We start from the raw sequence: 16116 nt of genomic DNA, 5'->3' as shown, positions 1-16116 counted from the left end.
CAGAGAATAGGTTGACCCTATTTTACCTTAGCTATGGGGGTTAAAATTTTGGGCCCCAGTCCTATTTTGAAGGTAATCTCAAAATTTCATGATAAAAATGTTAGAAAGTAAAGTCTACAAATATGATTGAGAGGGGGGTCAATCAATTATGCACTTTAAATAACTTAAATCAACCTATCAAATATAAAACATATAAAAAAAGCATACAAAAACTACGAGATAATAACCATGCAAAGGGACACAAGATATGTTAACTAGGGAAACCCTTGATGAGAAAGAAAACCCTAGTGGGAATGATGCCCACAAAAAGATGTACTAATATTAAAGTTCCTTGTGAAAGTATGTGACTCCATTAGGAGTCAATTCAATACAATTAGTATATATGAGTCCCTAGTATGAACCTTTTAATCTTTGTCAGAAAATTCCAACCATGTTAGGAGTTGTTCCAACTTCATTAAGAGTTGATAAGAAGTCAATTGAACTTACTATCCAAATTGCTTCAGAATTTTTCTCACTAAACAATTTAGGATAACATATCCAAGAAATGAACTAAATAAAACAACAACTTATCTTGCCAATATAGTTCCTTCAAAGTCCTCAACACATCCTCACCATCATCCTCTTCTCCGATCTCACGAAATTTGCATCCAAATTTTGCATACAATAATGATCAATATAATTAGGCACGTGTAATCCATAGTCACACTTACAACCAAGGAAAACATCATTACTTTATACCAAGTCCTAAAACAAATAGTCCAATCATCTTTGAAGTTTCCCCAGTGTACAATGAATAACATAAGACCGTCATAAGATATTACAATTAATTTCCACATGCTATAATATATATTACATCATTAACATAATATAGTTGACCTAACAGTGAACATAGAACATGTTTCACTTCAATGATGACCTCAAAATAATCTAATGATTTTGCAACCTCAAACACGTAACTAGGGACATGTCTCTGACCAAAATCCAAGCCTATTGAACAAGGTCTTGTTGAAAACAATTATGCAATTGTATGTTGTCATTGATGTTATGCAAAATGTCAAGCCTTTACCAAGAAATTAGTGATAGCCAAGCTTACTTAGGCATCAAAAGTAGTTTCCTATGTATAACAAGTGTTTAATTATAACCAAGTTCAAAGATAATTTTGACCAAGCTCGATTAGTTAATGAAGCAGATCATGTATTAACCGAGTACACTTGGTTACCAAAGGAAAGTTGGCATGAAGGTAGTATTTACTGAGTTGGGTTGGTTAACATTAGAACTCTTATTCTAACTGAGTTGGATCGATTAATAAAGGGATTCTTAGTGTTCATCGAGTACTCAATTCTATATTAGTCATTTGTCAATATATTAAGTCTGATAAATTTATTGGTTAATATAGGCCAACTTAAGGGTTAATATTTTATTGATTAAAAGAGTACTCAAGCCAACCTAACAAGGTGAGTCATATATATGAAAGATCAAGTTGAGGATTAAAGTGTGGAATTGAAGAAAATGAATTAATGAAGTGAATTACAAAGATATTTGTAAAAGGAAAAGCATCCAAGTAGACCAAGCTACAAAGAATATTCAAGTAGACTTGACAAGGTGAAACATATATATAAAAGGTTAATTTGAGGATTTAGGTGTAGAATTGAAGAAGGTAAATTAAGGAAGGGAATTAGAAGGATATTTGTAAAGGGTAGAGCATCCAAGTAGATTGAGCTATAAACACATTTTCATCAAGGAGGATCAAGTAATCAAGCTAGAACTAAGATCTAAAGCAACAAAGATAGTTACATGGGCAATTAGGCCAAGTCATTTTTACTCTCTAATAATTGTAGTAGTGAATCAAATCTCTTAATAGAGTTAGCCTAATAAGTTAGCCTAATAGGTATTCAACAAATCCTCTAACAAGGTGGCATTTCTAGATCGAAAAGTTTAAAGACCTCTAACAAGGCCACTCCTAACAAGTTAATTTAAATCTTCTAACAAGATCATACCTAATAGTGTGTTTTTTAACCTTTAACAAGGTTAGCTCCTAATGAGGCTCACTTCAAAAGAGTGAAAAATAGTAACTAGTTGTAATTGGTGGTTTTACCAAATTGAGTTTCTACATTAAATCTTGGTGTCTCTTGTGTTCATGTTATTTCCTTTATGTTTCTACAACTAAGTTAGTAAAGGCTAGTCACATTAATATTTTAATATCTTTCTGCTAACCAAGTGAAAGTAATATATTTAGTGTTAACCAAGTAACAAAAAATATTCAATGCTAACTGAGTTACAACACAATTTGGTTTTATGTTGTGTTGACATCTTTATGGGACTTTGGATTTGTTTTTCTAGTAACTAATTCAACCCTCCCCTCTCAGTTACTCCTTTCCATTTTCAATAATTGGTATCAAAGTTTTTGGTGCTTATAGATAAGGTTTCAAGGTCCTAAGCTAAAGATAAATATGTCTAATAGAAGGTTGATTCCTAAGCTAAACAAAGATAACTTTCAAGCATGGCAGGAACTCATGAAGCTACATTTGGAAACCATTGGAGACACGAGCCTAAAATATCTAGAGAAAAAATATGTGGTACATGTTGGACCTTTTTCTATGGATAAAATTATGGAAAATAAGAATCACAACATAATGATGATTGACATTACCTCTACTCTCAATTATGTTGAATTTGATGAAGTCAAAGATTGTCCTACTACTCAAGAAATGTGGATCAAGTTGAAAGATATCTATGGAGGAGATGATAATGTGAGGGGAGCTAAGGTAAAAATTCTAAGAGGTTAATTTTATCATATGAAGATAAGAGAAGATCAAAACATTGCACAATATAGTGAAATAATCAAAGAAAGTGAGAGTGCAATCAGGGCCTTGGGAGGAAAAATTGATTATGTGACAATAGCCAAAAAGTTACTCAGAACTATTCTTCCTATTTATGCAATTAGAGTTTCAGATATTCAAGAAATAAGTTGTGATCCTAAAAATGATATATCCTTGGATGCACTAGTGGGAAGGTTGACATCCTTTGAGTTAGATAAATTTGATAACTATGTTCCTAACTCTGGTAGCATTGAGTTTGCATTTCAAGCTAAACTATCACTCAAGAAGAAAGGTAGAAAATCTAAAAGAAAAAGGTCTGATAGTGAAGATGAAGATAATCTTAATAATTATTTTGAAGTCATTGAAGTTCTTCTTGCAAGAAGATTCCCTAAAGGAAAAGGAAAGTACAAAGGTAAAATACCTCTAAAAAAATTTCTTATGAAGAAGTTGATCACATTGTTGTAAGGTGTCCAAACAAAGGAGGTAAAGAAGAAAAGAAGCATGACAAGTATAAAGGAAACAAATATTTCAAAAACTATAAAGACTACAAAGATAAAGGTAAGAAATCTTGTTACATGGCTAAAGACTCTAATAGTACTGTTGAAGATGAAATGGTTTATATTGTTATTAAAGATGAATCAGATGATGAAAATGATAAGATGGCCCTTATTTCTCATATTAGCTATAATTATAGATGGATTATTGATAGTGGTTGTTCTTTCCATATAATTGGTGATAAATTAAAATTTGAGCACTTAGAATACTATGATGGTGGGAGTGTTAGATTTGGAAATGATGAACCTTGTTATGTAAAAGGAAAAGTTGCATTACATTGATTGATGAACTCAAATGTGACAATTCTTACTAGGTTGAAGGACTAAAACACAATCTACTTAGTGTGGCATAGTTGAACAACATTGGATTCAAGGTAGAATTCATGAATGGAAAGGCCAAGCTACTGGATGGAAAGGAAATCTAGTTGGAACTAGAAATCAAGCAAGAGGTAATCTATTCTATCTATATCTAAATGAAAGTTCATGTTTCCTAGCTCAAGTAGAGGAAAGTTGGTTATGACATAAAAGGTTGTGTCATGTGAATTTTGATAACCTGGTCAACATAAGCAAGAACAAAAGAGTGAGAGGCATTCCTAGTCTAAAGAAACCTAATATGGGAGAGCGCAAAAATTGTCAAATTGGAAAGATGGGAAAGACAAGTTTTAAAAGAAAGAACTATCATTCTAAAGAAGTTCTAGAGTTGGTTCATATAGATCTTTGTGGACCCATTGGCATACAAAGCTATTATGGAGATAAGTGCTTCATTTTATTTGTTGATAATTATTCTAGGATGATGACAATGGTGTAGCTAAAAGAAAAATCTAAAGGCTTGCAAAATTTCAAGTGGTGTCTAGCTAAAGTGGAGAAATAAACAAGAAAGAAAATAAAATTTTTGAGGTCAGATAGAGGAGGAGAATTCATCTAAAATGAATTCAATAAATTATACAATGAAAGAGGAATCAAAAGACATGTATCTACACTTGGTACACCTTAGCAGAATGGCATAACAAGAAGAAGAAATAGATCTATTATGGATTGTGTAAGAACACTGATGAAAGAGAAAAATATTACAATCAAATACAAGAAGAAAGCAATCAGTACAATAGTTCATACCTTAAACCAAGTTCAGCTGAAGAAAGACATGGATTGAATGCCTTATGATTATGGTGTGGCTATAAACCTAATGTCTATTATTTCAAGGTATTTGGAAGAAAATTTTATATCTTGAAAGAAAAAGGAAAGGAAAATTTGATGTGAAAAGTAATAAAGGCATATTCTTAGGATACTCTAGTAGGAGAGAAGCATATCAATGTTTGAATCTTACTAATCACAAGGTCATAGAAAGTGCACACATAAATATTGATGAGTTTGCATAAAATAGTGGAGAAAAAAGCATAAAAGAACCTAAAAACTACATAAACTTTGTCTACTTTGAACTTGATACTTTACCTGAAATTCAAGCAAATGCAATTAGAAATTAGTAGTCTTCACCACTTGAGTCCCCTAAAAGTCTAGTCCAACCTGTGTTGCAACCAATACAACCTAAGTCATAATTTGAAGGACCTAAGTCTCAATCAAAAGGACCCAAGTTTCAGCTAGTACAAACTGAGTTGCAATCTGAAAGACCTGAGTTACAAAAAGTGAGACCCTGGCATGATTCAAAAGATCATCTTGAGCATGGTGAATAGAGTGAAAAAAGCTCTAAATCCAAAGAGAAGGTACATGTACTTGCTAGATACGTCAAAAGGCATCACACACCTGAGAAAATCATTGGAGGTCAGTAAAAAGGCACAATGACAAGGAACAAACTAAAAAGCACATGTTTGTATATTGAGTTTAAACCTAGAACTGTAAAAGATACATTAGATTATGAAAGTTGGATTGAGGCAATGAATGAAGAGATTGAACAAATTGAAAGGAATTGAAAGGAACAAAACTTGAAATCTTATTCCTAGACCCAAGGACAAAAATTTAATTGGTACAAAAAGGGTATTCAAAAATAATTTGAATGAAAATGGAGAAGTTTCAAGGAACAAGGCAAGGTTAGTATGCAAAGGTTATGCTCAAGAAGAAGGTATTGATTATTGATAAAAAATTTCTCGTATTGCAAGACTAGAAGGTGTTAGAATGCTAATTTCTTATGCTACACATAAAGAATTCAAAGTATATCAAATGGATGTAAAGTCATCTTTCTTGAATGGAATCCTAGAAGAAGTCTACATTAAGAAACCTCATAGACCCTAACAAAAGGGAAATGGTTTGTAGATTACACAAAGCTTTATATGGTATCAAACAAGCCCTTAGATCCTAGTAATAAAGATTGCACAATAATTTGGTAAGAATTAGTTTTCAAAGGACAAACAATGATAGTAGTTTATACATCAAGGACTAGAAAAGAAGATAGTGCTACATAAATCTTTTTAGATGATACATTATTCATTAGACATGATGACTTATGAAAAAAAAATTCTAAGGAAATGAGTAAAGAATTTGAAATGTCAATATTTGGAAAGATTAAATTATTTGTTGGCTTGCAAATTCAATAGAAGAAAGATGGTATCTATATTACTCAATCAAAGTACATCAAGGAGATATTGAAGAAATTTCAAATGGAAGATTCTAGACTAGTTGGAACACCTATGTCTACTCGACATAAGCTTTCCAAAAATTATGATTCTAAAGAGGTAGATCAAACTATATATAGATCAATGATTAGAAAAATTTAGTATGTAGTACACACAAGACCTAATATTGCATTAGCAGTTGGTATGGTGGCAATATTTTTGCTAATCAAAGGAAAATCATATGATGGAAATAAAAATAATTATGGCATATGTAAAAGGTACTAAAGATTATGGTTTTTGGTATAAGAAAGGTGTCAACTTTTAATCAAAAACCTTCACTGATGTTGATTGGATAGGAAGTATTGATGACAAGAAAAGAACTAGTGGTGGAGCATTCTTTCTTGGAAAAAGGCTAGTGCCTTGGACAAGAAAGAAACAAAAATGCATCTCTCAATCTATGGTAGAAGCAGAATATGTTGCAAAAGCAGTTAATTATTCCAACATCATTTGGTTCAAACAATTATTGTCAGGTATGAAGGAAGAAATCAAGGATCAAATAGTTGTCTTATGTGATAACACCAATGAAATTAACATATCCAAGAATCCATTGATACATACCAAGAAAAAGAACATTGCAATAAAATATTATTTTCTAAGAGAATTAGTGTAAGACAAAGAGGTGAGATTGGAATATGTGAATACAATGGAACAAATTGCAAACATATTCACCAAGACATTACCTAAGGATGCATTTTTGTATCTAAGAGGTAAGCTAGGGGTCATTCCCCTATCTAAAGCTCACTAAATAAATTTTAGTGATGCATCAACCAAGTATTTTGAAGATTAATCAAGTTGATGTAGTAGTGTCAGAGCATAATGCATATGAATTAGTACATCGGGTACATGAAAAATATATTGATTATTGTCTTTGGCATGAGATATCAAAGAGGGAGAGTTTTTTGTCATATCAATTATCAAAGAAATTTTGTAGAAAGGGAGTTTTTTTGGGAGAGTTTGTTGTCCTCAGAAAGTTCATGTCAAAGAAAATCATTCTAGGAGGAGAGATTGATGTTAAAGGGAGTTCTAACTAATAAAGAGAGTTCTCATGGATGAGAATTAGAATGAAACTAAGGATATTATCCTTACTTCTATCTTGCTCTATAATTTCTTTATATTATGACATGTTATGTTGCCATCAATGCCAAAGAGGGAGATTGTTGAAAATAATTATGCAATTGTATGTTGTCTTTGATGTCACGCAAAATGTCAAGCCTTTACTAAGAAATTAGTGATAGTTGAGCTTACTCAAGCATCAAAGGCAATTTCCTGTGTATGTCAAGCATTCCATAATAACCAAGTTCAAAGATAGTTTTGACCAATCTCAGTTGGTTAATGAAGAAGATCATGTATTAACCGAGTGCACTTCATTACCAAAGGAAAGTTAGCATGAAGTCAGTATTGATCAAGTTGGGCTATTTAATGTTAGAGCTCTTGTTTTAACTGAGTTGGGTCAGTTGCAGAAGGGATCCTCAGTGTTGACCAAGTACTCAATTTTGTATTAGTCAAATGTCAATATATTAAGTCTAATAAATTTATTGGTTAATACAAGCTAAATTAAGGGTTTATATTTGATTGATTGAAAGAGTATTCAAGTCAACTTGACAAGGTGAATCATATATATGAAAGGACAAGTTGAGGATTGAAATGCGGAATTGAAGAAGATGATTTAAGGAAGTGAATTAGAAGGATATATATAAAGGGTAGGGCATCCGAGTAGATCGAGATGCAAATAATATTTTGATTGAGGAGGATCAAGTAATCAAGCTACAACATCTAAATCAACAAAGATAATCATATCAACAATTAGGTCAAGTCATTGGTACTCCCTAATAATTGTAGAAGTGAATCAAATCTCTTAATAGAGTTAGCCTAATAGTTATTCAGAAAATCCTCTAACTAGGCAGAATTTCTAGATTGAAGTATCTAAAGACCTCTAACAAGGCCACTCCTAATAGGGTAAATTAAATCCTTTAACAGAGTCACACCTAACAATGTGTTTTTTAACCTTTGATAGGGTTGACTCCTAATAGGGCTCACTTTAGAAGAGTGAAAAATATTAACTAGTTAGAATTGGTGGTTTCCCCAAATTGGGTTTCCACATTAAATCTTGGTGTCTCTTGTGTTCATGTTATTTTCTTAATGTTTTTGCAACTATATAGGCTGATCACATTAATATCTTAAGGTCTCAGTGTTAACTGAGTTATAGTAGAATATTCAATGTTAACCAAGTTATAGTGAGATTTGGTTTTATATTGTGTTGACATCTTAAAGGGACTTTGGTTTTGTTTTTGTAGTAACTGATTCACCCCTCCCCACTCAGTTATTCCTTTCCATTTCCAACAAGTCTAACCTTTCTGAAATCATACATCTCAATCTTCAACATATTGTTCTTTGCACACTAGGCTACAACTAGTCTTCTGAAAAAACTTATGTAACTAATGAAAATCTTCATAAATATTTCTGTAGATATAGATATATCATAAATATATATCCAAAAATCCACTTTTAATCCCATTTAATATAGTTCTTCTACATCCACAAACTGTATTGAGCAAAACTATCTCTGTAACTCTACCTATACTATCTAGAAAGTTGATATGTTGACATCAATGACAAACTAGGTCACAAATGCAATAAGAACTCAATCATCTCTCCAAATGTACTTAAAATCTCCCCATCAACATACATCAATCTCCCTTAGGTATTCATTCCAACAATCCCTCCTTTTATCATTGATGACAGCATATGATGAAAAATATCAAAGTACCAAATATATTTCTTCTTCATCTTTTACTCAACCATACAATACTATGCATCAATTTGAAAATAATATAACTATCCCCCATTCATCCTAATCCCCCATAAATGAATAAGTTTTTTCATGTATATCTGAAGGTGATATTATACCAATTCTTTAAGTCCAGTCATCTCTAATACAATCTAAAAAAGCTCACCAAGTGTCAAAAGACACTATTAAACAATACTCAAGAGTTCTCAATAACTCTACCCAAAAGTGACTACTCCCCCAAAGGAATCATCACCAACATAGAGTCTAGATGTAATATTAAGCTCTGAATATATTGGACTAGTGCAATCTTGCATCAAATACTCTAAAGAAGGTTGAAGCATGCCTCTCAAGCAGTCAAAATTGTCCTTAGCCAAAGTTTTTATAAATATCTTTGATATTTTTTCTATTGTGCTAACATACTCAAATATTATTTCTTTATCTTCTACCTTCTCTCTCAAGAAATGATATTTTACTACAATGTGCTTAACCTTTGAATGTAACAGTATATTATTTGACATATTTATTGTACTTGTTTTATCACAACGAATGATAATAGGTTCTAAAAATTCAATACCAATATCTTATAACATCTACTTCATCCAAATAATTGGGTTACAATTCTTTTTGTTGCAACATACTTAACTTCTATTGTAGATTGTGATCTATAATTTTGTTTCTTTCTTAGGCATTAAACCAATATTGCTCCCAAAAACAATTGTCCACCATTTGTACTTTTCATGTCAACATTTCCTTCTCAATTTGCATCAATGTATGCACATAAAGTAAATTCATATGATCTTCCATACCATGAGCCATAATTTGGCACAACATTCAAATATCTGAATATCATCTTTCTTTCCACCAAATGTGTTTCTTTAGGTTTTTACTTGGAATCTTGCCACAATTCCAATTGCATTAGCTATATTTGTTAATGTCTGAGTCAAATATTGTAATCCTCCTATCATAGATCTATATCTTGTTTGTATTGTACTAGGAGACTCTTCCTTGATAATTTTCATTTTGTAACCACAGTTGTCCCAATGGGTTTACAATTTTACAAACCAAACTTTATTAACAAATCCTTAAGATATTTAGTTTTTATATGAAAATGATATCTTTATTCTAAGTTATTTGCAATCTCAAGAAATAATTCATCTCACCAATGATACTCAACTGAAATACATTCTTCATTTCTTCTAAAAAATTCTTACTACCTTCATCATTTCCTCCAAAAATAATGCCACTAGAAAATACTACAAGAATTAATAAACCACTATCTACATTAACTTTATTAAATCCCAAATTTTGTAAATGCTTATCTAATATTGCATACCAAGCTCTAGGTGCTTGCTTCAATCCATACAGTATTTTCTTCAATTTTCAAATAGTATTTGTCTTTTGTTAAGGGACATCCATCTTATTGTTCAATGTTAACTTCTTCCTCAAGTTCTCCATTAAGAAAAGATGACTTAACTTCCATTTGATAAACCTTAAACTTCCTACTAGCTACATATGCCAAAAATATTAACACTTATGATCACATCCAAAGAGGCATTTCTCATCAAGGCATAAGCTAATTCAAAAAATATATTTATTCTCTATTCCATCTTTATTCTATATAATCTCATTGCACTTTCATGTTTGATTCCTAAAAAGAGGTTTCAATAAGGAAAACCCCTTATCCAACCTTCTTCCTCAATTTTCTGTGTGTGGGAATAGGCTACGTAGTTACCAAAACATTTTTTAGAAGACAAGACATGACAAACCATCCCTAAAAGTTTCATTCAAAAAATCTATAGTATAAAATGGTGAATCCATTGTAAACCTTCAAAACGAGCTCAATTTCAAAGGAAGGTTACAATTCCCACATTCCAACAAAATACTTATAGGCATTTTCAAGATTCCATTTGTCTATTATTCCAAACTAAAGTATCATGTCTCCTATTTCATTTCTAGATATATGTAAATATTTCCTAATCTGCATTTCTTTATCTGATCATTTTCTAGTTCAATTTTACATATTTAGAAAATGACCACTACCCCATTCAAAATTTAGGCTATCACTTGAGCATATTGGAACATATTCCTTCGTAATGTGTAACATTATCACTTGAGCATGGGTATGTGCAGGATCATGGTGTGCCAAAAAGTGGTGATCTGAAAAATTTATAGTTCTAAAATATCTCAAACCATTTCAAAATCTATTCCAACTTTTTTCCCACCCACCCTGATACTAAATGAAAACAATTAATATCTTTATAAGGTCTACTATATCTTTTGATACCAAACCTATATGGTCAACTTTAAAAACATCCTTAACATGTGTTATTGGCCTATTTTTATGTGATTTTTACTTCAAACATGTAGCTGATGACTTTTTTTTCACCAAAACTTGATGAAATGAAAAGGGTTTCTTAAGAATGTTCTTATCTTTCTATAAATGTAAGATTTTTCAAATTATGAGTTTAGTAAGTAATTATTACTTATTTTCTAATGGAGTTACGTATAAAGTGTTGACTAACACACTACTTGAAAAACAACTATAACTTTCAAATGGTACAACATTTTTTAAATCCAAAAGATGCATCACATTCTATGTCTCTTCTACTATGAGGGAAAAAATTGAATGTTGCAGAGTTTTGAATTAGTTAAGGTGGTCAGACACGAGATTTTTTTAATTAAAAAAATACTAAAGTCAAAAATTAATTATTTATTATTTATTTAGAATAAACATACCCAAAAATATGTGTCACATCCAGGCATGAGTCTACTACTTATATCTAGAATATTATTAAAAAATATTATCATTTGATTTTGATTAAGATGGTCAGACATTCATCTACTTCTTATTTTTGTTCTGAAATTTTTGCAATATTGCATTAAAATTCAAAATTTTGACCAATCAAATTTTTTTTTGAGATAAGTCCTAATAGTTTAGAAACTAGATTCAATTTGCTAGAGATTCTTTTATGTCAACTTTTTGATATAAAGTTAATAACAAGTAGAAAATTGCACATCAAGTTGACATAACCCTAATTTTCTAATATTTTATTGCCACTAAAGAGCATAGTTTGGTTGACCATGATCCTGCACATACCCGCATATTAGAACATATTCCTACATAATGTGTAACTTTTAAAATGAGAGTAGCTACCTATTTGTATTTCTTTCCTTTTCATTTTGTATAGTCTCCAAATGACTCCTCATTTAAGACTCCTCTATTTTGCAACCAAAATTTACTGTTTTGAGGTATTAAAGATGAGTGTATGCATCTTATAGTTATCATAACTTATATGCCTAATAATTTTTCATAATGTGACCATGAATAATGATTATCTTAAAACTTATTATAACCCAACTTGGGCACCCAACTTCTTCATGAAATGGGTATCTCATGCCACTTGTCCAATTTTTCATTGAATTTTTCATTAGTTAATGCTTCTCAAGATTATCAAAGTGGTATGCCTACCTCTACATGTGTAACATATGTGTCATACAATTATTGCCAAGTAGGATTCCACCAATCATGTAGGTCCCACTAGATGACTAGATATTTGTAAGGAACTATTTAATTAAGATAATAAATACATACAACAAAATCAATGTGATAATTTGCAAAGGATGAGACACATTAATCTTGACATTCTCCTACTTGTTAGAGATATTCAAAATAGCCCATAGATTAATTAGAGGTCTCAAGAGGCCCAATAAATAGAACATGATCTAAACTTATTTGTACTCACTAGTTTCACTAATGCATCTATAACATCAAAATTCACCTTCACATTCTCTACCATCTTTGAAAAAACTGAAATTATGCATTAGTATACTTTATTCTAGCATAAAAATTAGATTCTTTGCTAAGAAAATAGAACTCTAATTGTAACAAAAAATTGTTATCAAACCTGCATCAAATAAAAATATTTAACCCAAATGGATTCCTTAAAAGCATAAGTAGGTACCATATGCTTTGCTTCTGTGGTGGAAATGTTACTTCTATAAGCAATCATATTGCCAATTAGTGTCAAAATATCAAGTGAAAGTGTGCATAGAAATCAAGTCACCATATCACCCAAACAATGAAGGAGGAGATAAATGAGTTTTATTACTACACCTGAGCTCAAGTACGCACAAGGTGATTCTACATATACCAAGCAAAATTCATCACCGATTTAGAAAGAGACAACACTAAGACAGAGATTATTGATCCATACAAACATCACCAATAAAATGTTATACCAAGTGATGGTATACAAGAAAATTGCATTTAATGAGTATAATAGAGATTACATTAAAATTTGAATTGGCACAAAATATGACAAGACCTGAACATATCAAGTAGGAGAAACAGTTTACATTGATCGAGGTAAAGATTTGAAATGATTTTCTTGAAGAATGTGAATTGATTATCTTTTATTTCAACATTGAAGGGACCAATGAAAATAAAGGATGGAAAGAAAAAAATGGTAAATAATTCTAAACTGTTGGTTTCAATCAAAGAAGAACTATGGAAACTTCCAAAACCCTAATTAGGTCGGACAACAAAAACATAAAAGAAAACTCTAAAAGGGCATACCAAGAATAGTTTTAAGATTATTTTGATTAAGTAAAAAAAAGTTTTGATAAGACCCAAAACCTTTTACAAAGAGCAGAGTATATAAGACAAAAAAGTCCAAATGAAACTATGCATCAACAACTAGAAACAAAGAACACCCAACAAAGGGTTAGACAAAAAAGACAACAAAAACACCAAAGAAAGACAACAAAAGAATAGCTAGAAAGTCTTCAATAGGTTCACTTCCTATTCAGCCAAAATGTTCATTTTAACTTTAGAAGCCCTTAGCTCATTAGGCTCTTTATCATACATAGCCTCAGGTTTCTTCCAACTTGCCCTAGTCCATTTATTAGGTCCTTGATCATCCCTCAACTCCTTATTGCCATGGTCATTTCTCCATTGTTCCAACTTCTCCAAAAGGATCTTAATATTTTCAATGGTGGCCTATAAAATCAATAATCTTTTTTTAGCAATCTTTTTCAAAGTGTTATCAATACCAATGACCCTTATGTCTATTTTATCCACCCTTTTTTGCAAATATTTCACCATATTGTTTGTATTTATGACTGTCTCCTCTAGGGGTGACACTCTTTTCATCATATTTGTAACATTTTTAGCATTACCAATAAGATCAGTAAGTTTATCCAGGTGTTGGCCCAAAGTTCTCTCTCTCCTATTGATTTTATTGAGATGCTCAAACTCCCTCCAAATATCCTACATTTGACCCTTAATCAAATCAATATCCTTCCTCATAAATCTTGGATTTTTGAGCACAGTGGTCACATTCCCATGATCTTTTGCATCAAAGCTCTGTCTTAGATTGTCCTCCCTTGGGTTCAAATTAACATTTTTAGTGTTATCTTCTAGGTTTAGATTTACATCCCCTTTGGGTATCTTCTTTTTATCCTCAATGCCCATAGCCCCAATATAGGAAAGAGGTTCCTCATCCAATAAAATGCATACCACTGTCAATATTCTTATTTTAATTTTTGGTATCAGTTATTTTGCCACTAGTTCCTATAATTTGTTCCCCCTTACCATTCTTACCTTTTTTCTTCATAATCTTCTCATTAGTACCTAAATTAGTATCATAATCCACCTCCTCATTGTTCCTTTTCCTTCTCTTAGAAGACAAACCATAGTGAGCAACAATATTCCTCTTATTCTCCATTGGTTAATATTCCTCCTCATCCATCTCATCCTCATAGACATCTTCAAACTCACTCCCTTTCATATCATAACCCTCCAAATTCTTCCTGTTAATATGAAGATTTTCCACTTTCTTTATTTTTCTAGGAGATTCATGATTAAAACCATAAGCCTTTCATGATAGGCATGGTCCCTGATGGGGTCATTTTGTAAACTTAGAATAGAGCTATCCAAAGATTGCATGAGGTAAAAAGGGAAATTAATCCTAACCCCACTCCTAAAATGGTTCGCTAGCATGAAATGGTGACCATAAATTTTGGAATAGTGCCCATCTAGGGTAATGTCCTCAATCAAAAGAAAAAAAGACAAATCTCCAAGGTCTAGAATTACTTTTAGGGATAAAGTAAGAGATATTGATTTTAACCAACCTTTTTCTTTCTTTGTCCAACTCCATAAAAGCAGTAACAAATTTATCTAAAACTTTTCTATCCCTAAAGAAGTTAATCCCCTCCATATCCAAGCCTATAGCTTCAATGATAACATCCTCAAAAATCTCCATGCATTGATTCCCCACAAGAATGCTTCAATTCTTCTAGGATTTGAGAAATTATCTAGTGATGGATGGAGTACTACCCTTAAGCTTTTCTAGGTAGCCCGTAATCTTGCCCCTTTCCAGAATTCTCTAGATGTCAAGTTTCTATTTCCACTCCAAGAAATTACCAGGCTCACATTTCTTCTTCCTATCACCCATATCTCTGTTCCTACTAAAACTAACTATCTCCTTTGAAAATGTAAGGAAATTCACAATCTTGGCCTCAAAAAAATAAAGATCTCTTTGGTTCTCCAAAAGCACCCACAATCTATGTGACAAAAAGTAAATGATCACATCATAATGATACCCCAGCCAAATACATTTTTTCCAACTCAACTCATAATTAAACTACATTGTAACAATAATCATTTTTTAAAGATTTGGTTGTTTATTTCCTATCTAATCATACTTAATTATAGATAATCCTTCAATATGGATGTCACTACCATTATACCAAACAATCTGCATGTGACTTTTGCAAGCCACAATAGCAACCCAATCAGTCGCGATGTTAGCTTCTCTATAGATATGAGAAATAATACATTCATGAAAGGAATTAATCATATTTATGGCTTTGTAAATAATATTAGAATAGTCCATGAGGGGGTAGTGACCTAATGATGTTTAAAGAGTCCCCCTCAAGCCATATTTTCTCAAGATTCTTACTCTTAGAAAACAAGAGACCATGTAATACATCACTAACCTCCAATATATGTTTAGTTTGATTTCCTATAGGGATCACAATAGCCCCATTAATATAACCATTTTCATCTCTAAAAATGATCCTACATCTAAAAATCCCTAGGTTTCCCTTTGAAGTGCCACCAAATTGATTTTATACCACCCCTTAGGAGGAAAATCCCATCTAGCATTACTTCTAGGGTTGATCTGCATGTGAAGATGATGAGAGCCACCCACCTTCTAGTTCTTTTAAGGTTGTTGTTGATATTTTTGTTAGAAGATTGTAAGGTTGTTGCTATTATTGAATAACCTTTTGAAGCTAGAAAGGAATATTGGAGTTCAGTACAGAGGTCA

The sequence above is a fragment of the Cupressus sempervirens genome, chromosome 4, assembly GCF_028749045.1.
Source record: "Cupressus sempervirens isolate cs-2001-9-10 chromosome 4, ASM2874904v1, whole genome shotgun sequence".
Taxonomy (NCBI): Eukaryota; Viridiplantae; Streptophyta; class Pinopsida; order Cupressales; family Cupressaceae; genus Cupressus; species Cupressus sempervirens.
This window is presented reverse-complemented; position numbering follows the sequence as displayed.